At 36.7% G+C, this 24,622-nt stretch overlaps 1 protein-coding gene across 4 annotated transcripts in view; it reads left to right on the plus strand.

The window, feature by feature from the left end:
• Positions 1-24,622, plus strand: part of TBC1D5 (TBC1 domain family member 5) — a 326,354-nt gene that overhangs the window by 51,015 nt on the left and 250,717 nt on the right. For 3 of the 4 annotated variants that reach the window (XM_040593276.1, XM_040593275.1, XM_040593277.1), the window contains one exon: positions 19,442-19,596. The exons of the other annotated variant lie outside the window; for it this stretch is intronic. The gene's annotated coding sequence lies outside the window, so the exon portion shown is untranslated. The remainder of the gene's footprint in view (positions 1-19,441; positions 19,597-24,622) is intronic. 4 annotated transcript variants of the gene reach the window in all.

Raw genomic sequence — 24,622 nt, forward strand, 5'->3', positions numbered from 1 at the left:
AAGTTATGGAGCAGATCATCTTGAGTGTCATCACACACCACGTAGGTACTCTTCGCTGGTTAAGTAACTGGATGGATGGCTGGGCCTGAAGAGTTGTGGTGAATGGAGTTACATACAGTTGGTGGCCAGTCACCCAGGGCTCAGTATTGGGGCCAGTTCTGGCTAATATCCTTCTCAGTGATCTGGATGAGGGATCAAGTGCACCCTCGAGCAGTGTTGATCTGCTTGGGGGTAGGAAGGCTCTGCAGGGATATCTGGACAGGCTGCATCCATGGGCTGAGGCCAACTGGATGAAGTTCAATGAGGCTAAGTCCCAGGTCCTGCAGCTGGGTCACACCAACCCCACGCAGCACTACAGGCTGGGGAAGAGTGACTGGGAAGTGCCTGGCAGAGAAGGACCTGGGGGTGCTGGTCGACAGCTCGCTGAACATGAGCCAGCAGTGTGCCCAGGTGGCCAAGGCCAACAGCACCCTGGCTCCTATCAGAAACAGAGTGGCCAGCAGGACTAGGCCAGTGATCGTCCCCCCGGTACTCGGCACGGGTGAGGCTGCACCTTGAATTCTGTGTTCAGGTTTGGGCCCCTCGCTTCGAGAAAGACACCGAGGTGCTGGAGCGTGTCCAGAGCAGGACAGCAAAGCTGGTGAAGGGTCTAGAGCACAAGTCTTATGAGGGGTGGCTGAGGGAACTGGGGTTGTTTTTAGCCTAGAGAGAAGGAGGCTTGGGGAGACCTTATCACTCTCTACAACTACCTGAAAGGAGGTTGTGGCAACAGGGGTGTCTATCTCTTCTCCCAGATAACGAGCAATAGGACAGGAAGTAGCCTCAGGTTGCACCAGGGGAGGTTTAGGTTGGATTTTTGGAAAACTTACTTCACTGAAAGGGTTGTCAAGCCTGGGAACCGGCTGCCCAGGGAAGTGGTTGAGTCGCCATCCCTAGGGTATTTAAAAGACACGTAGGTGTGGTGCTTAAGGGGCATGGTTTAGTGGTGGACTTGACAGTGTTAGGTTTACAGTTGGACTTGATGATATTAAAGGTCTTTTCTAACCTAAACATGGATTCTATCTCCATAAGTTTGCTTCTTAATTGTCTTACATGCATTTCCAGAAAAAAGGTGACATAGAAGAGCTTTCCTCCAACAGACAGTGATTTGTCTTTGCGTACTGCAGAATCAAATAATGTAGTCAAGGTAATGTGGGTGCTAAAGGCAAACTGTAAAGTAAAGAATGTTATTCCTGTTTTCCTTAAAAAAGAAGAGTGTGAATTCCAGATTGCTGGTGAAGACATGTTGATTCGTTAAACTAGACTGCATACAGTGATTAAAATATTGATTTAAAGACAGTTTATCACTTCTATAAATATCTATGTAGTGCGTTTTCTTTTCCAATTCAGTTAATTTTAGGAGCTATTCCCAAATATTGAATCCTTTTTCACTGCTGTTGAAAATAGTGATAAATTAATAGAGTTAGTAAGCCGTACATCACTTATAGGGTAATTATTGGAAAGTATTTTAAGAGTTGTGGCAGGAGTATGTCTGGAAGAATATCCTGAGGATAGCTAACCTTGATTCAGGCATGGGAGGTCATACATATCTAATTTGCTGTAGTTCTTTAGTATATTTCTACTGTAAGGGGTAGGAGGAGTATACTGTATAGAGTGCAATCAACTGTTCAAAACAATTTTGGCTAAAAAGCTGTGGAAAACAGTAGAAGATAGAACTGAATAGGGAAAAAAAAAAAAAAAAGATACAGCCCTTTGTCTTTCACATTAGACCAGTTTTTAAGTCTGTCATGCCTGTCATTTAAAGCAGGTATCCAGAAAGCACAGCAAAGGTATTTGCCAATGAAAAGGGATTCATGTGTGAAGACGATTGTCAGCTTTTTAGAGTTTACTTCCTTGGAATGACAGCGTGAAGTGAATGGTTTAAAAAGAGGGCTAAACTTCCACTAGTAATAGTAGGGAGGGCAGTAGGAACGTGGCAGCTGTTGGCAGACAAATGTAATACAGAGGTGGACTGGGATTTTGCCTCTCTGCTGAGGTCCGATGCCATCTTCCCCATAGTGGTGTTGGGCAGTGATCCAGCAGTGCAGTAAGTACTGTCTTCTATCAGTCTCTTCCAAGGGAAGAAGTGTTATCAAAAGAGAGTCTTGGTTTGTATTAAGTGTTTTAAAAACATTTTGATGTGTAGGTTAGCAAAAGCAAGAAATGTACTTTGGACTTGGTGCTGATGCTCATGGTGGTTGGTACATGCTGGGAATGTTTATTTTGTGGTCTTGGACCAATCCAAGAAGGTTCAGTCCTTCATGTGAAAGAGTTTTGTCTTTCTAATCATAGGGAATTTTCTTCCCCATGTAACTCTGGGTAGTCATTTAAACTGAAGTCAAGCAATTGCACAGAAGAGAGAGCACAAAACCAGCGTTTTACGCCTTGATCTTGAAATATGCTGTAGCTGATGATGAAGATATGAATAATTGAATAACTTCTAGTCATTGCTAGAATGGAGTAGAGTTTTCCAGCTAAGAGAAGAGGTGATAAGTGTTTTTTCTGCAGATGCTGCCAAATACTAGGTTAGCATCAACGAAAAATGTAAGTGTGTTGCTAAGCTACAGGGTAGATTGACCAATTTTTTATTTTTAAAAAAATGCCTACTAAAGTACTTTTTCAGTTGTTTTCTTTTGACCATTGCCTAGCCAGTCTCTTCACAGGGTTCAACATCAGCCAGCTGTTCGTTTGTGAGGTGGTTCTCTCCAACTGCTTTAAGGTGGTGGCATGATCAGAGGAGGCAGCTGGAATGGTGTATTGGTACACTGTCAATGCTATGCCTGTGTATCAAGTTCCAGAACAGTTGCATGTAAATCTTGAGAAGGAGCAGAAAAAGAAATGATACTTTAGAAATTTCACAGATGAGGGACTACTGGGAATTGTTTGGAGTTTGCTACCAGAATAACTCAAATCACTGTCATTCAATCACCAGGACTTGTCACACCTTTTAAGGTAGGTGAGAGTTCATCATTAGGCAAGAGCTGCTGAGATATACAGAATAGTGAAAGTTAATATTTTTCCTCTTCATTGACAAAAAGATCATTCAGAAATGCTGTGAAGTGCTTTCAGTCCCTTGCTTGGTGTGAAGCTAAATAAGCTGGTAGTTGGCCTGTGTCAAGTCATGTCATGAGTGTCTTAGGGACAGGTAATGTTGTACTGAGGAGCAAACTACCACTGGTGATGTTGCTCGCTGTTAGATTACTGAATATTTGAATGGGGAAGGAAAGATTCTTCAGTTACTGCACTGTTTCTGTCCAAAGTTACATAAGTTCATGACTTTGCCATGGGGGTCACAGATCTGGGATCATGGGAGTCACAGTCACATAGATCAGATTTGGAAATCTTTACGTTACAGTCCAGAGCTTCCCAAAAAAACCCACGAACAACAACTTGCTGAAGATTGAAAGTGTGGCTGGTTGCTACTTGTGGAAATGAGCAAAATAGTTCCTTATTGTTGCAAAACCTTATATATATATGCCTGATCTTGATCATGCTTTTATGTATTCTGCATTGAGAAAGATAATTTTTGGAGAAACCTTTTGAGGCACATGCTTCACTGTATATCACTGCAGTCAGTTGGTTACCAGCACGTATGCTATCTAAACATTTCTCTGTCATGAATAATCAGTTACCACCGTGGATATTTCTTTGAGGAAGAATTGGATGGTTTCCTGGATGCTGTTGGAAAGACTCCCTAGGCTTGTGGTGTGGCCCCAGCCCAGGCTTTGAGACATATGTTTCAATTATAATACTTTGCTTTCTGTCAATTAACATTTTAATTTTTGGGTGCTATTTTATTTTTTAATTTTTCAGAAAACCGGTGTTAACTAATAGGGAAGTTGGCTGTTTTGGTGGGCCTCTATGTTTATGTGTGGGGCTGAAATACAGTGATCATTTCACCATGGTTTCATCAGTACTGGAGTTTCAGGATGCCCTTGACCCTTTCTGGTGTGACCTCTTGTTGACTGCTGCCTTAAGATGGTAATGTTCTGTTAAAGGCACTGATTGGGTTGCAGTGATCTTAATTTTGGCATCTTGCTTCTTTATGTAGATTTCCACCAGACTTTCCTGTTTGTTTCTTCTAAATGCCTCCATCCTGCTGCATGGTGTTGGCAATAGATCTCTTGTGGGCTATTTTCAGAAATAACAACAGTCAGACTAAGGACAAAGTTGCATTGTTCCTCCAGACTGTTATTTTTCCCTCTAAAGATTTAGAAGATTAAATTTCTGATATGGAGATTATTGGGTAGTATTTGAACACTAATTAAAGTACTAAATATAGAATTGTGAATGTTACTCTGTTCTTTTTGGTAGTTGAAATTTACTTCTTCCTTGCAGAACAGTATAGGTTGCTAACTGGACAGTAGCTACAGTTATCTCTTTCTTGACTTTACTCTTATCTGGATGTTAACATTGTAGACCTAGGAGCTGACTATTTCAGAATAGAAATCAGGCTGATTAATGTAACCAGCAACTGGAAAAAGCATAAATATGCTCTTTAACGGAGTCTTCTCTTGATGAAAATGTTGTGTAATGAGATGTAATTTTTTAAGTCTGTGTTTCTACTTATCCATTGTGGATTTATTTGGGGGGAAAGAGATGCAAGATGTGGGCATTTGATTTCTAACTTCTGCATTCAGGCTTGCTTATTTGTGTGGTGCATTATTTATTTAAATGGTAAAATAGTAAATTTAAGGCACGTGGCATATTTTGTTTTTCTGTCTTGAACGTGTTTGTTACTGTATCAGCACTGCTGTTTGATGAATTGTGCTTTAAAAGGATACTTTGTTTTAGTAAACTTGAGCTGAAATTTGGTTTTTGCTTAAATCTAGGGCAATGCTGTTACATCGAATATTTGTTTGAAGAATTAGGCTTTGACTTTCAGCCATTAGGTTTCATAGGTAATTCTGTTCTTATTTTGTCTAAAGATGGGTAACTTCAGGGTGCAGTTCTTCAGCATGACATGTTGGGAAAATGCTTTGTTTCATAACAAGAAGTTTGGGAATTTGGAAGGCAAAGATCAGGGCAATTTGAAATCAATCTTTTAATTTTATTTCATGCAGATAGCTTCTGTGCTATTCGCAGCCTGCTGATACTTTGAGTATTGCAGCTACTTGAATATGTGTGATTTGTAATGCCACATGCATGCAGTGGGAGAGGTGAGATAAAATCAGTGTGTCTGGATGCTCTGTGGTTCACGTGACCACAATAATACAAGTAAGGGTTTTCATCCTAGCTACAAAAGCACAATTTTGTGACTGCTTAAAAAGTTCTGTTTTAAAGATGTGTGAGCTACTTGTTTGGTTTCTGTGCTAATAGCTGTGTTTGAAGAGAGTTTCATATCGCCCAACTTTTGAGCCTGACATTGGTGACTCTGCTAATTGTAATAGAGCTGTGGAACTGTTTCGTTCCAGATGGAACTTTAATCTGGCTTCTGATTGAGCTGAGTGTCCTTGTAGAGTCTCTTAGCATCTGCTTTGGAAATGTATATAACATTATTCAAAATTTGTACCAAATTAAACCACCCTAAGGCTATAATTCAATTTTTCTTTATTGAGGAATGTATTGTCAACAACTCTATGCCACAGAGTAAAATCTGCACTAGGTCTATTATTTTTTTGGCTATTACCTGGTCATTTATGTTACTGTGATTAAATTTCCAGGTTCTTCAAGTTTACCATATCAATTTTAAGTTTGCATTAAGGAATTAACAAATATGGCCATTTGGTTGGATTTTTCCCCTCCTGAAAGTAGATGAGCTTAAATTGATGCTTTCTAGCATTAATAATCGGATTATATTTTTATTTATAATATAGTAATGTTTTCATAATTTTGGATAATTTCCATGGGTGAAGTTTGAGATATCTGTTTGTGTATTTGGATTATAAAATGAAATAAACCACATTAAATATATTGAAATACAGCATATCCCATTCCTTTAACTTCCGTACCTTATTTCACTTTCTCTTGCGTCTGTAACAGTTAATGACTGTGACTTTTCTATTTTTCAGTTCTCCAAAGTCAGCTGTATTTAGTTATAATTTTTATTTTAAAATACTCTTCTTCTCGAGTTCAGTATAACTGCTGTTTTGAATATGAGTTCTGTTATTAAATATGGACAGATTAGTGTAGTAAATTGATGCAGTTTTTCTGTTAAGACATTATTTGTGAAATGCTCTCTAACTTAAGTAGATGTGCTTGAAAAGACGAAAGTACTGTTACCAGCAAGACCAGAGACTGAAACTTTCAGTGTATTAATTGTCTCCTAAAGCATTTCTTAGCCTTAAAAAGTCTTGCCCTTTAGGACTGCCTATCCCAAAAATTTAATTTGAATCACTGAGAACTTCAGCTGAGTGTTGAAAACTTACAAAGCATGCCTTATTTTCTTTTACTTATAACTTCTTTTTTTCTGTGCTTCATTTTTATCCGTGCTCCTGCCAAATATGTTGAAGGAACTTCACCAAAACCCACTGATACGGACTGACAAATTTCCTTACCTTCAACATCAAAAATTTGCTGCTTCTGCTGCTGAGAAACATGGTTAAGCCAGAAACATTTTTATTCAGATTATGTGAAGCTATTCCAGTTTCATTGCAGATTCTAGTAGAATTGATGGGCAATACATATTTGCTGAAGGGTAATTTTATTGAAATGTGCAAAGACCTGTCTCTTTCCAGAAAGCATCTAAGGAAGAGTTTTAAGAGGGAAAGGGAGATCCTGCCTCCGTACAGCTACTGTGTTATTCTGAGATGTGCTATGTGCGTATCTGTCTTCTTTATGGGGACTGATTCAGGATGCAAAACTGTGCTCTCATTCAGACAGAACAGTGAGTTAAACATGGATCTTTTAGTTAAAACTTTTAGTTATGCAGCCATGTATATTGATGATAATGTTTAGTAGATGATTTTCTTCTTTCAGTTTTGGGCATGAATGAATTTCAAAACCACAGAGTTATCATGAACTAAAATTGTGATCATCTGGCTATCACCACTTACCTTCCACCAGGATTATTGTATTTTCTTTAATCTCTCTTTTCTCTTTTGTTGCTGAGTGGAAGAGCAATAAGCACTTACCCGAGTTCAGTGAAGTAAATAGATTGAGCCCGGTATTAAGTCCATTTACAATCTACTTTTCCTATTGCAACTATGCTGCGCTACAGAAAGGGAAGTAGAACTTCTGAAGTGCCATTCTGACTGCTTCCAGCAGAATGTGACTTGCCCAGCTTTCTGAAGAATGGGTGTCAACACCTACCGTCAAGAGTGAAATCTGGGCCTTAGCTTACTGACATCATCCCCACCCCAACCTCATGCAGCATTAGTTCTCCACATCCTCCTTTATTAAATTCTTGTGCAAGTCTTTATGCATTCATTTGGATTTGTTAAAGAAAAAGCAGGAAGTTATTTATCGTACTTTCCAGATGATTCTGATAATTGATTTAAAAACAATAAAATTGACAGGAGAACAGAAGTGTAACCATACAAAATGGGTTAGGCATTCAACCCATGTAAAAGGAAATCTCTACTTTTGTTACATATCTTTATTTGGACATAGCAGCTGTCTTAACTCCATCTTTCTTCATGCTCCAGCTTCTTATGCTTGAAGAAGTCTAGAACACGTTTGTGTTTCCAAGCTCTTTTGTCAATGAATGGAGGAAGAGGGAGAGCCTGCACACAAGTTGGTTCACAGCAGAAACTTACCTTCTGGAGCAAGGCAGTGACAGGGACAAAATGGGGTATCCGTTTGGGCCAGTCTCCTGTTAGATCACCTTAAATCAGCATTAAACTGTATCATGCATTTATTAGAATTTATCGAAATTGCAACATTTTTGTGGTTTCCTTCCTTACACTTCAATCAGCCTCATTTATGTGTTAGTGTGTTACAAGAGACAATGGTTATGAAGTGAGAGTACACATGAGATAGAGACACAATTGCCAAATCAATCTCTCTGATAACTTAATGCCATCAGCTTCTACTGAAGTCTGAAAATATGTGACCAAATCGCTCATTAATTTCTTGAAAGCTATTTAAAAGTAAGTACCATCATACAAATTGTCTTCACCAGCACAGCATTGGAAGGACCCCAAAGCTTATAAGGCATCAAGCAAATGGACACCAGGGAACACAGTGATATTATTGTTCAGCCTTTTTTCCCCACTACCTTTCTTTCAAAATTTTATATTTCAGTACCTCTGGGGAAAATACGCTTTTCTATGTAACTCTTCATAACAAAAACAAGTTAAAAAAATAAAAGCCCCTTGCATTTACTTTCCTGAATTCTTCCATCTGTGACTGTTACAAAAACCCATTGTGAGTCGACTGCTCAGTTGGTGACTTTGAAACTTCTGCTACTTTTTTACATGCAATAAATTGTTACAATCTGGTAAATGTTACTTTGCAGGTATATATGTCTAATTTTGAAAGGGCAAAATATAAGTTAGGTCTTTATTCACAAATAAAAAGACAATATTGTAACTTTTTTTAAAGTGCCCAGTGACAACTTTCAGTCTCCATAGAAGAAGAATTTTATGATGGTTCTTTTCATTTGTTCTCATCTGACGGCATGAAATTGAAAAATACAGCACGAAGCAAAATGAACCATAAGAAACATGAGCTGTAGGAACATGACCTGTGTTCATAAAGTCAGTTTCCTTTTTCTTCCATGATATTTTTTTTTTTTTTTGTAGCTCACACATGCTATTACATAGTATGATCTCATGAAATTGGTGGTTTTACCATTCAGGTTCATCAGCTGCAGAGCTGAAGCTATTTCAACACCTGTGTGATACTTGGAGGAGTCACAGATCAATGTATAGTATTTTTAGACTGTAGTTTGACAATCTAAGTTACTGTTTTGCATAGTTAAAGTGATTTGTAAAAGTATGAAAAAGTAATAGGCTGTTTCTTGTGAGTTTTTAGCCATTGATTATTAGCAAGGTTAATTTATCCTTACTAAAAAGAAATTAAATTACATAAATACATATCTCTGATAAATGAAGACATTATGCTTCAGTGTAATTGTTAAAATCAAAAAGGGGCTTAAATAAAGTGAAAATATTTAACTCATACATACTTGAATTTGTTTGACCTGTTTGTTAAAGGCAGATATGTTTGTCATTCTGATGAAGATGCATTTCTTCATACCTTGCTGTTGACAGAATCTCACCTACTTTTCCCATTTATTATGATAATAGTCTACCAGATGTCATATGTCACAGCCTAGTGAAGTTGTCTCTGCCTATTACTACTTTATATATGTAATGTGCATTCTTGTTTTTCTTTCCTTAATTTAGGTATTTTTATATGCTCTTTGACATCCCCTGTTTTATGAGAAAAAGAGTAGAGGCAAACTGTTTTAAAGTATCTGAAAGCAGTTTTAGAAACAGTAGGCTATTTCTTCCCATTGTAAGTACCATTATGTTACAGTATGCCTTCATGTGGATGGATAATCTGCATCACCGTAAAGGTCATATGTCTTAAAACTCTAGTGAATGTTGACTTAATATATCTAGTTGCGTTGTGCCATGCCATGTTCTTGAAAATTGCTGGTTTCAGTGCACAGATACATAGATAATTGCTAATAAGAGAGGGTACCAACACAAATTACCATATGTTACAGGTACCTGTAGTAATGAGAGTAACAGAAGTCATAACTACTCACCTAAACCAAAAAACTGGCGAATGCTGTTTTTCAAGATAGTTATAATCTAAAAGGACAGGATGGCCTTTTATACATATGTACAGATATGCACAGCACATCAATTTTGACAGATACAGTAAGCTATCTTTGATTTGCCGCCTTTGAGCTTTAGCGGGACTGGTTTTCAGCACTGGTCATTCGAGGTATGGTATGGTACATCCCTGTGTGTTAAAACTGAATTGAATGCACACCATGCTTATGATGATAAAAACATCATGTTGCAGGAGAAGTAGAGCTACTTAGAACCACAGCCAGATTTCATTCATTTTTTTGGTAGTTCGGGAACTGGCACTTGTCAGTTATATTGCAAAATTTTATTTCCATACAAAGCTTTTTGCTTAAAAGTTTGTGTCTTGAAAAGAGTGTATTTTTCTACAAGTGTTAGCAGTGTTCATTTTGCATTATGTACTGGCAAGGAAGGTCATTCTGCCTTTTTTGGTTTTATATTTGGGGGTTTTATGTGTATTAAAATAGAGATGTGTCTCCTAGATTTATAGATTTGTGTGCTTACATGATAGGATGTAGAGAAAAATTCCATATAAGACATCCTTTTTCTTTCAAAATCAATATTACGAAATTTAAAGGCTTTTCTTTGTCCAGAGCAACAGCAAGAACATGCAACTATAAGCAATTTATTCTTGTTGCTTTCTTATAATTTACTGTGGAATTGTTGATACAGAAGGTTAGCTATTTCATGAAAATGCTTTTGTTCTTCTACAGTAATATTTTAGGTGAGGGACTGTGATCTTCTCTGTGCATTCCTGAAAGTATCATTGCAGTCCTTAAAGCTGCATTATATAGTATAACACAGATGAATACGACAGAAGTCACCAGGAAACTATTATGCTTGAAGTAGAGGAAATCACTGTGAAGCCTGACATTTTTCTTTTAAGTTACAGTATCTGTATAACCAGAATTGACCAAGGCTTAGAATGTTTGAAGTGACTGAGAAAATCATATTTGAATAAAACCTAGGCCACTGTCTGAAATCAGTATTGTGCTCTTGAAGTTTCTTTCAAAATGAATTTTTATGTCTCTTTTTTTTTTAAAAAAAAGGTATTTAAATTTAATTTGTGTGTCTTTCAAGGACTTGAATGTTTCAAGTGACTATGCTTTAATTTCAAAATGAAAATAAAGGAATAAATTAAATTGTAAAGATTGATGATTTGTAAGTCAAGCAAAACTGAAACTTTGTATGTTCAATAGGTGCCCCTTTTTTGTTGAAATGATCACCCTTCAAACGTCCGTCTTCATATAATGAAAATTAGAGGAGAGCAATTTGTATAATAGCTGATTTCTTAGATGTTTTCCTCCCCTCTTCTCAAATGAAATGTTGTAGATAGCAAAAAGCAGTCTCGTTACAGTCTTCTTACACCGAGCAAAAGCCAGACGATGCACAGAAAGGAAACTTTTATTCCGTCTTAAACTGAGAACATTTTTCTAAGTGAGCAAAGCCTACTTGGAAAATATTTCTACCTTTTTCTAGAAAAGACAACTGTAATATTTAAACTGATTGTAATAATAAGGCATCGAACAAGAATATCTTTAGCCTGATGGAGCAAATATGGAATAGTTGATGTGCTGCCTGTACTTATGATTTCAGCACTTAGACGTTATTTGAGGATTTAAGCACTTTCTTCAATCTTCACCTATTGAAAATGGAAGCAGTAGCTGGTTTAATTAAAGGTGAAATAACCCTCAGTCTTCTCTCCTTACTTTCCATAATGCCAAGTAAACATACATACTTAAATTTCATATAAAACTGTAAGTCTGAGATAAAAGAAGCAGCTGTCATAGCATTTAGGAATAATTCTACTATAAAGTTTTGGTTTAGGCTTGCACTCTCTGCTCTATCTTGTAGAGCTTTTTATTTTTTTTGTGATGATAATACGATGTCATAATTTTCAATTCTGCAAAAATTCAAAATATGGTCAAATTTAGGACTGTTTTATGATTCTTGCTCAAGTCTTTTTCCAGATGTGTGTTAAATAACACCAGTAATACTTGTGGCTGGTAATTTCCAATATACTCAGCACTTAATTTGCTAATATTTGAATTAGCAGAATTTACTTTTTAAAGTAGTATCATTAAGTTCATATAAAATGAGCAATTTAAAAGATTGTTTAATCCTGCCTTTTTTCCAAAATGGCTTAATCATATTTCATACTTGATCAGTTTGTTGGCAGGTTACCACTTCGGGTAAGTGTTTAGAGTTTACCATTTGTTTCTCAGTAGCAGTATCACTTCAGCTCTAAATCCAAGGAAAAAACAGATATACAGATGTATCTATCTATCTGTCTATCTATCTATCTATTTATTTATTAGTCTTGCATTCTGTCTGCATTTCAGTCATTCATTTTCTTTTGATTGGGCCAGATAAACCAAAGTGAGAAATTATATGCAAACCACTACTAGCCTGTAGGTGAAATTAATTTGATTATGAATTAATATCTTTAGCCCCCTCTGAATTTAACCAATATTAAATAAAATATGCAATCCACAAAATATTACCGTTGTCACCCTTCCAAAAATATATTTAATGTAGTATCGAAACAAGCAGGTTTACGTTTAATTTCCTTTAAAATAGTGCCCAGTCTGTGAACACTTTTCAGTGAGAATAGGTATAATTTCATGTGTTGCATAATTTTACTAATTTTAGCTGAAGTCATTCCTTTGCCTTATCAAAGTCAGCCCAACTACAGGGAGGTGTGCTTAGCTGCAGTAGTGGTTGCCTCCTGAGCAGAACTCTAGCATTACCAGTTCCTGACAGCTGCAAGCCAGCCTCTGGGCATTTTGCTAAATTTTCAAATGTAATTATACAGTAGACTTCCTTTAACAAATTCTGTGTTCCCAGCTATAATTATAACAGCTCTTCTTGCCTTTAGCCTGTTCCTTATCTTACAACCCACCTCCGTATCTCCCACTGCTGGCTAGTGTTATCCAGTAGAGCTGATGGATCTAGAAAAGCAGAGCTTATTCTCTCCGTCCTCACAAGGATGGTTTCATCACTACAGAAGGTCCATTACATCTGATCCACTGTACTGAAACCACATGTCCTGTAGAGCTGAAGATTGTTCTCTAATTCACAGAATGAGAGCGGTTGATTAGCATGCCACTTTGATTCTGCAAACAATTTTCAATTGTTCTTACAGGACATAAGGTAAGGAATTTTTAAGAGCTGTCCATGAAATAGCTGAAGAAGCCAGCACAGGGAAAGGGGGCCTTGCAAAAACACTTTGTTTTCATGTTGTACGATTCAGGATATCATTTCTTTAACTACACTATTTGTGCATTAGGTTTTCATATACAAAGTTGTTCATGCTCCCTTTAAGAACACACACATGTAGCATAAAAATAAAAATCATCAGCGATGCGTTTTTTCTTACATGAAATACTAGGTTATTCTAGCCAAAGAATGATAAAACAGGAAAAGTTACCCACAGATGTGCTCAATCTAGTATTGGCTCTTGTCGAGGAAATTTAAAAGCGGCTAGGCAGAGTAATAATCTCTTCTCCACCTGTCTGTTAACAAAGGAAATTGAAGTGATGGTTTTGAATATGAGAGACTAAAGACGGCTAAGTGGGAGAGCTTATGCTGTTGAAGACTCACAGAGGCAGCCTTCCTTTTCCTTCCGTCTCTGCTGTGGGTGACTGTGGCAGGTGGACTGGGGTTGGAGAGATGTATTGCCTGGAAGATCACAGATTGCCATCTTCTACAGTCTTCCCCGCAGCAGCATCAAGTATATCAATCAAACCTTTTTGTGAGAAGCTTCAGTGAGTGAAATACCCCAGCACTCCTAGAAGTCAGCTCCTGCTGACTTTTCATAGTTTTCCTCCATCTTTCTAAGAGTTATGATGTCCAAAACTGTATAAAGGACAGTAAGAGATGGAAAAGAGTAGTTATCAGCTCTTCACACGCATGTGCATACGTGTGTGCGCACACCCACATACACGTCACATGCACGCCAACCTATTTCAGTGAGATGTCTTTTTGTAAAATTCCACAAAATTTACTCTTTTGATTTGTATTCTTCTCTCTCCGTTGCTTCCCTGTGTAATGTTTCATTGCTGGTCTGTTTTGTGTTCATGTTTATGATGCATCTTTTCTAAATGTAGCACTTCAGGTTTGTCTTTATGGAATCACCTTGTTGATTTCTGACCTTATGTCCCATTTTTCAAAAGCGTTCGGAAATCAGATCCTGTCCTCTGAGGTGCTGCTAGTTTCTCCCAGCATTGTATTATCTGCTGATTCTATAACCATACTGCCTTCGAGTCACTAGAATTGTTATGAAAATACCAGCTAGAAACAGACCTAAACAGCTGTCTCTGAGATCCATTTGAAATATATATCTGGTTTGACAGAGCTGTCAAAAATTTCTTTTCAAGAACAACTGTTCTCTGATTTCAATCATTTTTGTGTCCAGTTTACGGTGATTGTGTCTGGACAGTATTTCGTTTTATTGGCAACAACAATGCAGAACATGTTTAAAATCTCTCTAATCTCAAGCTTGTATATCTACTGTTACCTCTCATCCATGAAGCCAGTTAACACCCTTCCAGTGAAGTAATTTAGATGAGTTTGAAGGGATCTATATTTCTTTCTTTGACTTATATAATCTTCTGGAAATTTCGTTGTGCAGTAATTGGTTCTAAAATCTGTTGGGGCTTCACTGGTAGACTGGAATTTGTAGGTGGGACTTAGCCCACCTGGGGGGGCAGGAGAGGGCTTGTTCCAAGTTGGATTCTTTTTGACTGTTTTTTTCTTTTCTACTTCTTTTGTTTTTCTTTATTCTGATCTCTTAGAAATAATAAGACAACAGATCCTACTGTTACATCTCTTTTCCTCCATAATTTTCGGCATGACTCTTTTCAGGTGGCTTTTTTTTTTTTCCCATTCCTTTTGTTATTTCCTCTCCTACTTGTTTGTAGCAATTGTGTGTGTGTGTGTGTCTTGTATCATTGTAAATCTCATTGATCACTGATACAGGACATGGATGAAAACTTTTTTTTCTAGTGAGACAAGCTAAAAGGATGTGTAGAAGAAATTTTCCTTGGTTTTTTCTTGTTCTGTAACTTCAGAAGGGCACAGTTGGGCTCATAGCAGTAAGATTTCAAAGGTTACCATTGGAAAGTCAAGTGTTCTTTCATCACATCTTAGATACTAGGTGATATGGGGAGCAAACAGCTCAGTTCCAAAGGGAAATGAGATCCAAAATTTTGTTTATGTGAAGTGTGGAGATAGAGGTGATTACATGCTAAAATCATCATTCTAGCCTTTTGAACCACAGACCATTGAAATGGGTTGGGGAAAAGATTGAATTAGTGCAAGGGGGCCTCTGTTCCAGATTGTTACATCAAAATATCTTATGTAAGTCCTTTTATCCGGAACGACTGTGACTTCGGTATTTGGTACGGTAGCCCATGGGTGGCCTTTTCTTGGTGTTTAATAAATCTGTGTGTAACCACTCAGAAGCCATCATTCATCGGTTGTTCACCTGGTCTTGTATATTGCAAGACAGAAGATTTTGCCCTAAAATAAAACTATAAAATTAGGAGCAGTGAAGGCAGGGTGGGGTTTTTTTCAGGTCTGTCATATGAGTCAAGCCCCCTTGCCCACCAACAGAGAATGAGGACAGAAGCCAGAATGTTTATAACAATTTATATTGTCTCTTTAAAATTCAGTGGTTTATCCTTTACCTTACAGTTTGCTTTATAGGTCACTTATTTTTTGTTACGTTGCTTTAGTATGAGCTAAGAACAGAATATTGCTGAAAATGCTAAAATAGATGTAATTTTTTAAAAACTGGCATTTAAGCAGACAAAGAATCATGCTTAATGCTGCTGTGATAATAAATAGTACTGTAATTGATTGTTGATAGAAACCCTTAAAATACATTTTTATGGTTGAAATGTGCTTTGAGTAAACAGTGTTCAGTTTGCCTATTAAAATAATTCACTATATACCATGGTTTCTTTGAGTATTAAGAAAGTAGGACTTCTCCAACAACAGTAATTGGTTGACACTGCTTGACCTTAATGCAAAGCTACAGTATTTAATGAACAAACGGAGGGAATAAAGTTTTGATAAATAAGGCAATTTTCATGAAACCTTTAGAAATGTACTTGAAGTCTTGTAGTGTTAGATTGACGGTTTCTCCTTTTGTGAAAAGAATAAGTGAATAATTTAAGGCTATATTTCATGTTTTCAGATCTTCATTCTGTCATATAAATAATAGACTGTGAAATGCAGCAGCTCCTGTATTCACAGATTTAATAGACCTATACAAGTGAGTGTCTTACTCAGCTTCTGGCATCTAAAAATGCTCTTTTGTGCATATGTGTACCTGAGAAGCAATGCAGAAGTGGGACATTGCTAGACTGTCTTCAGTAACAGAATTCCTTGTTTTAAGCATGCCACATGCTCTGGTTTTAAATGAATTATTGTTCTTAAAATACTTTCAGTACAGCTTGGTGTCAATTTTAGCATTTTTAGTTTTCAATTCCAGTACGGTATTATGATGGACAGATGTCAAAGTAGTAACATGTGGCTATTCAAAATCCAGGTGTAATCTAATGTTTACTTAAGTGTAAAGACTGTGAAAAGCATTCAGATTTAGATCCAGCATAGATCTCTGAAATACTATTGAATCTTGATGAGAAGAGAATCAAATATATTTACTCAAATAGTGAAATATCAAGGTAATTTATATGATTTGCTACTTTTATTCTTAGTTAGATGATTTATTTTTGAGGGAAACAGTACCGGAGTAGGAATAATGGAGAATAGCAAAATTAAGTTAGTTTCTTTTCTTTGTTTTTACTCCCTTTCCTTTCCCCTGCCCTGTTTAAGTGGCTTTAGTTTAATCTGTGTTGAAAGGATAGTGAAGTAAGACTACAGTGAACAAGAGGCAGAGCACTGGGATGTTTTCATGTTCTTGGTCTTCCAAACAGGAGCATAGTTTTAGGACCGCTGGACCATGGGAAACAAAGACTCCCTTGGAAAGTACGTACTACCATGCCTATTTTGTTGGCTGCAAAATGTAGCTTTCCCAAACATTTCCATTTAAAAGTTTATGTTAAATTACCTGCATTTTCTTCCTGAAACTTTCTTATTTTAACATTGGAGAAGCTCTGGTTGCAGGAGCATTCTACTAGCATATGATATGATACTGAACTCTTGCTTTGCTCCATCCTGTGTGGGTATGCACACATCTACACAAGTAAGGAAAGCTGTTTATTCATGTTTCGAAGTCTATTTTCTGTAAATCATGTTCAAGAAGTCTGGCAGGTGGTTTGCCTTTGCCATGGTATTGATTTGTGTAGTCCCCATGTAGTTTCCAGAAATCTCTAGTATAGATCCTTCAGACAGTGAGCAGTTTACATGAGGATGTCATCACCTTTGGTAAAGTACGGGCAGTTTCTCTCCTGTTTCTGCTTGCTGATACTCTCTAGTTCATGTAGTCAAGTTATTTTCTCTCTTACTTTTCAAGAAAAATAATCTTTATATCTTGTGTCATGTTAAACAAATCGTAACACAATCCTATATTCAGTTTTGTAAATTAGTTCAGTAACTTATTCATATCTTCATTTTCACTGATACAAATTTCTTCATATTCAGAGTAAGTCTGTCTTTGGATTTCAGCTAGTCCAGATGCTTAAAGGGGGAGACATACTTTTCCCATTCTCCATACTCCGACTCATTTATCACTCAGAAAACATCAGTGCAGGGATAGAGACCGTTCTGTAGTGTGACTTGTTGCAAACTGCTGTCACAACTGTATGAATAATGTGAATATCATTGTGCTGCACTGGTATGAAATAAATTGTCATCACCTCAGTTTTTAGGACTTACATATTTTGTATTTCTTTTGCTATATAACCATTATTTAAGCCATTGGCTGGGGATGTTTGTGTTTCAGCAAGAATTTACAGGATCAATGTGTTAAATATATTGATCTTTCTAAGCAAACCAGTCCCTGATTGGATCCAGCTGTGACTGAATTGCCTTATTGTGATACCTGAGCAATACATTTATTATTCATTATTACTTCAGTACAAGACTATGGTCTCACTGTAGTAAGTCCTCTGCAAATATATATCTTCACTGTTCTTTATTTGCAGGCTATGGTCTGTTTAAGGGGACACTGCAGGAAGGAGGGTATAAAAAGCAAAAGAAAGAATTAGGAAAGCAGAACAGCAAGGAAAAGCAGTAAAGATACTTTGCTAAGGCTTGTGTATATATGATGGTTGTTTTTAAATTCTGAATTGGCTGTTCTTATTTAGTCAGTGAGGCTCTTTTTGCTTAATTTGTTAACACCTATAGAAATCAGAAAGAGCAGTAGTTATGACAAATGGACTATGTAATTTGAAAATTGTGTTTTGTCACATGTTTTAGTCACAAAACCTAGTTGAAATCAATTGTCCAAACATTCACTTAACATATTAATAAGTAATACAGGAATACTCTAAGCCCTCTTGAATTAGATATATTACATCTTGTTACAAAATTTAATGCCAAGCTTAATAACTCAAAGTATGCTCTAGAATAAAAATACATTTATATGCTAGTATATTGCAACTAGGATAGTAATCCAAAAAAAAAAACCCACCACCCACTATTTGGTTGGAACTGTTTAATAAACTTATGTGTAGACAATTGTATTTAGTTTAATTTCTTAAAAAGATGTCCTCAAATTTATTCCTTCAAAATGAGTATGTTTTTCATAGTTTATTTCTAAAAGCAATTTAATTTGTTTTGGCAACAATAGTCAGATTACAGGAGCTAGTTGAGCACTTACCTGCAATATCAGTGTCTAGTTCTAGGACTTTTTTTGTGTCTAGATGGTTGTGTTCTTAGGTTTTCTGATGGAAACATTGCAGAAACAGAGTAAAGTACCAGCTTTTCAAAGAGGGAAGATGCTGTTTCAAATTCAGCACTATTAGCTTTGCGTATTTTTACTAGGAAAAATTACTTTTAAATAGTCTATCCCATCATTATGTGAATAATTATCTCACAGTAGTTGAAAAAATTCTGCATAAACATGTTTTAAAGGGAGATGTTTTTGAAAAGATATTTTTCTGGATTTACAACTGCATTTTTAAATATTTGAAAAAGAGTTAAAAGATAGATGGCTTATCGGTTGATGGAATTTTTCTTAGAACCGTAGGCTTGAACATTTTTAGTGCCTTTATAACCAGCTGTAGTGTGTTATTGAACCCTGAACAATTTGTTGGTTCTTATTAATAATGAATTGACCACTTTATAGAAAATAAATTTGATAATATCAAGTTACTGAAATTTGCACAATACATGTCTGTAAGAAGTTCAGTTACACTAGGAGTTTAAAATAACCCTGAGCAATAGCCAAGAATTTCATGTTGATGCAAATTTCAGGTTGAATACTGAAGAAATCTTCAGAATTCTCAATTTGGCAGAGGTGTCTCTCTACCATTATCGTCATCTTAGAAACTTATCTTACATGTTGTTAAGACTTACGTTGCTTTCATCTCTCCTGTTACATGATTATGTGAAATAGTTATTTGTCTTGGAAAAAAACACTAGTTTTGGTCATTTGACTTTTTGTTATATGGAAATTTTCAGAAGAACTCCGATGCCTTAGGTTACTTGAATGCATTTAGGTCAAACTAAAAATTAAAAATGTTTTTAGCATTTTTTCATCAGGCATTTTTATTTTCCATCCAAAGGTCGGTTCCAGAAGTCTTGTACTGGGACTGCTACTTCAGCTTCCTCGTTGCTGCTGGTGGCTGGGCCTTAACCCAATGCTACCTGACTGTTGCATGAACGGAGAATATAATTCTAAGGACAACTGTCTCCTCTGTGTTTGAGCATCTGCCACTATGTGAGTTATTATTTCTATGTTTAAAAAACAAACAAACTGATTTTCCCTGATTTCATTAACGTCATAGTTACATATTTAGCATTGATAAAAATTATGTGATGTCTTTTCTTGTAGTTGTCCAAATGTTATTTTAAATGCCATTTCTCTTTAAAAAGATCTTATTTTACAAACTTACGTGCTTCTCTCCCTACTTTACTACAATTAATTTTAAAAGACAAGTGAAAATATTGACTGTGGTATTTGGTTTTAAAAGTGATGGATAATTGTATTGAAGTCTGCTTTCCACAGAACTGGTGAAACATAGACCGTGCCAGTGGGAGCTTTTCTTTGCTTTCTCCCATAATATGCCCTAAGTCTGGACCTGGATGGGCAATTCACTATCTAATTCAAACTTCTCCTTACATTAACAACATGGCAGTGTTGTTTAGTAATGATACAGTGTTTGCTGTTAAAGACTTGCCAATTTTGTCTTAAATAGCTAGATTATATTACCTCAATTTGCCATTTTTCCTCTGCTTAGTTTGTAATTACCTTGCAAATGTTAAGGTGATACTATTGAATTGTGTAAAGGAATTAGGAAGTTGAAATCCTAGCAATGTAGATTTATAGTAGTAGTATTGGTCTACAGAAAAACACTAGTTCAAGTGGTGAAAGGTCAGGAAACTCATTTTAATAGGGACAATTTTTTGCTTTTACTGACTTCCATCAGTGACTTTAGTTATTTTTTCTTTATACTGCTCTGGATAATTTCAAATGCTTTCTGAAGTGATTTTAAAAGACATATATGTGCTTGTGGTTTTGCATGTATAGTTTCTGTACCTTTTAAGTGTAGTTAGCTTTCTCCAGCATTGCAATAAAGTAGAGAACACTATGCAGTACATTAAAGAAATAGAGCCTATGCATCAGAACAATTTTCATGCCTCACTCAATTCTTAATGTAAATTAGTAGGAACATTGGTTATCCATTTGAGAAATTGAGTTAGTATAAAAATAAAAATGCACTTATGGTATGTGGTGCTTTGTGTATCATCTTGGGAGTGTTTTGCTGTTTATCTGTCACTTGCATTAGAAAAAGCAGTCACTGGCTGCAGGTGACATTAAAAATTAAAGGTTAACCTCAATTTCTTTACTGACCAGACATGGGGCAGAAAGTTCTTCTGGATATGTGCCTGAATTTTGGAACTGTTAGGAAGAGTTGAGAAGTAGATTTGTACTTCTGGTGGTTTGGTGTTTTTGTGTGTGTGTGTCTGGTTATACGATTTCACCATTTTCAAGTGTTTACACTGTGTATTGTAGGTTATATCAAGATTATTTTTCATTGCATCCCACTTTGTGAAATTAAAACATGACATAATAATCCTATAGTAAATTATATAATGAACTCATTGTTCTGATCTACATAATTTTGGGAATGTCTTTTTCTTTTGTTCCTTAGAAAAACTAATTAGAGTAGGTTTTTTTCCTATTCCTAGAGAATACGTGTCTTCCAAAAACTAGGTAAAAATTGTTGTTGAAAATTGCTATAGCAGCTTTTGAATATTCTGGTTAGCTTGATGTACATTTAATTTAAGATTTATGCACTCATGAGCAAGCCTGGTAGATCTTTAAGTATTAAGGCTTTTGACGAAGTTGGCTTTTACCCCACGGGGAGTTCATAGTGAGCCAAATTCAGTAGTGTAATGCTTTCCTCCTCTTTCAGTCCAAGTGTTGGAGGCAGCGTTCAGACCAGTGAAGAAGACTAGCTTCAGGCAGCTGGGGTTTCCGTGTAACCTGCCAGATATCTTTCATTTGCAGAGTAGGTATTATCCTTGTTCAGTGGTAGACCAGGCTACAGGCAATTCTTGATACCTGATCTGCAAACCTGAAGCTGTGGCTGCTGCTCTTACCTTCCATTTCATCTCTTGATTTTACTTATCCATGCAATAAGGTAGTATGCATGTAATCAATAGATCTGTTGCTTCTTGTTGGCTGCTGAGGGAAAATGAGAAAGGAAGAAGGAAAAATGAAATTGCCTGCTCTGTCTTCGTGATTAAAATAAATGGCCAAAATGCACCTGTTTTCTTTCCCTATCCCCTCTTTGTGGAACGGTGACTCTCCTCTGTCCTTTACATTCTGACTTTTAAAGCTCTTCATAGAAAACAAGAAAATAGAAATTTCATTAAGGAAAGCCATGAATATTGTTTTAGAAAATAACGTTGGAGCTGATGTTTTTGAGGAACCCTAGTATTTCAGACATGTATAATCATTTTAAAATTATATGACCATGTGCTTGCTTCATAGTAAGCTTGACACAGTTGTTTCAGGACTGATATGTTGTAGATTTTTCAGACTCTGAATTAAACTGTACTAAGAATTTTTTGGTGGGAAAGTGATAATGCTCATTTCAACTGTTTTGTTTATTATTCCGAATTTTTTAAACCTATATTTAAAACAAATAATTTATCTGGAGGCAAAATATTTGTAAATGCCAGTTACTTGCTTCCCTGTATTTCCCTGTGCTTGAAAGTATTCCAATCTTCTCCAAGATTCGTTTCATTTAACACTTTCCAATTTCATGCCTTTCAGATTTTTTATGTTGACATAATAATGAAACTGGCCAAACAAGTTTCACTACTGGAAAGTTTTATAAGGAAACTGAAGTACTATATAGCTTTAAGCACAGTTTTGACTTAAGCAGTAATTAAATCTCATATAATAGTGGATAGTTGTTGGCTTACATTCTAGGTCTAAAGTCTTCGTTTTCTGAACTGAGTTATGAAACATCAGGAAACATGAAGTGTATTTTTCAGAGGAAATATCTCAAATACTGCAGAAAGTAGTTATAATTTGAAATACATACTTTCTACAAAGAAATCTTCGTGATTTTAGATGCTTTCTTACAGGCTTTAGAATAGGTGGCATTTTATAATTTGTCAGTTACTTCCTTTAAGTTCGAAGAAGCTTCTGTATCAGTTTCTAAAGCACTGGTGACGTGCAATCTTGTTACAGATGGTATCTTTTCTTAAATACTACAGTATTCTGTGGTTTCTGGAGCAACTAAATGACCCATTTGTTGCACTCACTGCTACACAGCTCACAAAGGTCGTCACACCTCTGTATGAGCAGAACATTTTAAGTCTTTCAGGGAAAAAAACCCAACACACACTCATTGCAGTGTTTCTGCTGTTGCTGTTCCTACAGTGTGGGTGGTCCATGCACCCATGTTTAATTTATGGCTGGATGGCAGATATTGGCTATAGAGAGAAATATCCATAAGCTACGGACTTTTTTGTCAGATGTAGCAACATTTGCAGGCCATGCAGCTTCAAAGGATGGAAGAACAAGTCCAGGATTAAGAGTTATTTTGTAAAGCACTAAAACCAAGTTATATCCGTTCCCGGCAAGGGTACACACCACCTTAGGACTAGTAATTCTCATAGCTTTATTTTGAGTAGCTGTTAGATCCTCCTGGTGAGGATTAGCACTGCTATGTGTTAGCAGCCCTCTCTCTTCAGACATCTTTTATTCTCTGTTGGTACCATGTCAGGATTTATCCGCTTTATGTAGCTGGTCCTCACTTGACAAAATTGGTACTGTTTCACATCTTTGTTAGTTCAAGTTGCCTCTGGCAGCGCTTTTTGTCTGCTTCATCTGCCTTGCCCCTGCCCCTTGGCAGGCTGCCCCATTTGCCTCCTGAGCCCCATTTTGGGCAGCGTGGCTCTGAAGCTGGCATTGCACAGAGCCCGGCCAGCTCTGGCAGAGCTTTTTTCATTGTACTTGGTGCCTGCTTTATAGTTCATTTCCATTGTAACCAGGAAACCAGCCTTGCTAGTTGGAAATCCCAGTGCTAAGGAAGACCTTGCTGTTGTCTTTCAGCACTTAAAGGGGGCTTATGAGAAACGTAAAGACTTTTCACCAGGGCCTGTAGGGATTTAGGGCGTTAGTTTTAAACTGAAAGAGGGCAGCTTTAGATGAGATGTAAGGAAGAAGTTCTTTACAGTAAGGCTGGTGAGACACTGGAGCAGGTTGCCAGAGAAGCTGTGGATGCCCCATCCCTGGAAGTGTTCAGTGCCAGGTTGCATGGGGCTTTGAGCAACCTGGTCTGGTGGAAGATGTGTCTCCTGTCCATAGCAGGGGGTTGAACTGGGTGATCTTAAGAGGTCCTTTCCAACCCAAACCAGTCTATGATTCTACTTGAGGACAGCAACTTCTTGCCTTTGTTGTTACCTGCTTACTGTTATGTGTCTCTCTTACATAGTTTCATTATATGCCCTCTTTTCTGCATTTTGTTGACCTTCAAAATTCAGAAGTATCACAGTGGTAGCAAGTGGTATTGCTTGAGCCTGGTCAGAAGACTTTTATTTGTGGGTTTTTTTTTCAGTAAGAGATGACTGCTAACTTAGGTGATCCTAAATGCTAATCACAATTTGATACATAAGAATCTTTTAAAGTTTTTCTTAAAGGATTAAGAGTTTCAGCCTTAACTATTTCTGCATGAAGAAAGCCATGGAGGGGAGAAACTGTTAGGTTGCCAGTGGTAGATATTTAAAAAGATGCTATAATGATACTTTGGTTCATTTGAAGTGATCCTCTTACCATAGATGTGACCGTCACAGACAGTTGTCTCTGGTATGCTCAGAGCTGTGATAATGTTTCAGTAAAGTTTTAAAGGAAAAAAATCTCTAAAAAATTTGCTGCAACTTCCTTTGAAGGGGAAGGAATGCTATTTCATGGCTATGCTTGGCTCACTTTTGTTTCCTTTTCCACCTCCTCAAGAAATACTGTGGGACTTACAGAATGCATTGCATCTAGAACAAATTCTTAAGGAAGTTCACAGAATTTTGGTGCCTTTCACTCTGAAGTTATATTGATCTGAATGTATACTGAATGATACTGACAAGTACCAGTGTAGATGCCAACCATGTGCAGTTGGAGTCCAGTGTTAGGGACTGTATCTCCGATGCAAGTAGCAGCATTTCTCAGTTGTGACTGGTCAGCGTTTGTAACTAGGTAAAGAGCAGATGAATAAAGCCAAATTAAAATGATG

The sequence above is a fragment of the Falco naumanni genome, chromosome 4 (assembly GCF_017639655.2).
Source record: "Falco naumanni isolate bFalNau1 chromosome 4, bFalNau1.pat, whole genome shotgun sequence".
Lineage (NCBI taxonomy): Eukaryota > Metazoa > Chordata > Aves > Falconiformes > Falconidae > Falco > Falco naumanni.